Consider the following 1044-nt stretch of genomic DNA (forward strand, 5'->3'; position numbering starts at 1 on the left):
CCCCTCCGCCTGCTATTCCCCACCCCCCTTCCAGGAAACTATAGATTAAGCAAGCCCGCGCATAAAAACTGCCCTATAAGGTGAAAACGGAGACTCCTGGCCCCACAGATAACAGTCAGCACATTCCACAGCCCTGAGAATAGCACCTACCAATAAGAAACTTCCAGGGCTGCATCCTATACATCCAATCGGTTTAAAATTATGTTGGCATGCATGGGCTCCTTAAACCAACCAAAACATATCTTCGGTACCCCCCCCCTTTATCTAAAACCTATAAAAGCCTCCACTCTCCCTTACTCTGGGCTCTCAGCCCAGATCCGTTGAGTTGGTGAGGTCTGAGAGCCGGAGCTTAAGCCCAAATAAACCATAAACCTTTGCTTTTGCATTTTGGTGTGTTGGGTCCTCGGTGGTCTTTTTGGGGTCCAGTGGATGCAGTACAACAGAATAAGACAGAAAGGTATCAAAACAAGAAAAGCTATGCTATGACCACATACCCTTGCAAAATTCATGTTGCCAGAGGAGTCCGGAAGAGTGTCAGATTCCCTGCAATTAGAGTTACAGGCAACTGTGAACCACCCACCACGGTTGCTGGGTCCAGTTGGAACTGAACTCAGTTTGTAACTGAACTCAGGTCAGAACTGAACTTGGATCGTCTGCAAGAGCAGTACGTGCTCTTAACTGCCAAGCTGTCTCTTCAGGCTCTGCAAAATGCTTTCTTAACTCGGCTTTTTGCTAGTGATAGATGCAGCATTCGCACCCTCACAAAATCTATGCTCCAGTTCAACATCAGCACTGTTTGAAAAAAGTTGAGAGAGTTGGGGTGACAGCAAAGCTGAATCATCGTGTAACCTTCTAGTATCTCAAAATAACAAAACCAAAACTCTTATTGCCCTACTGTCCGGGTATTTCCCCAGTGGCAACCATGGTGAAAAAGCGAGCAGGAGAAATAAAAGAAAGTTACTACCTTAAGGAAAGTACCTACAAAGACACCAAGCCTCTTTTGTTGTATTTATTTATTTATTTATTTATTTATTTATTTATTTA

This window comes from Nannospalax galili, unplaced genomic scaffold (assembly GCF_000622305.1).
Source record: "Nannospalax galili isolate Female #2095 unplaced genomic scaffold, S.galili_v1.0 scaffold451, whole genome shotgun sequence".
NCBI classification, from domain to species: Eukaryota; Metazoa; Chordata; class Mammalia; order Rodentia; family Spalacidae; genus Nannospalax; species Nannospalax galili.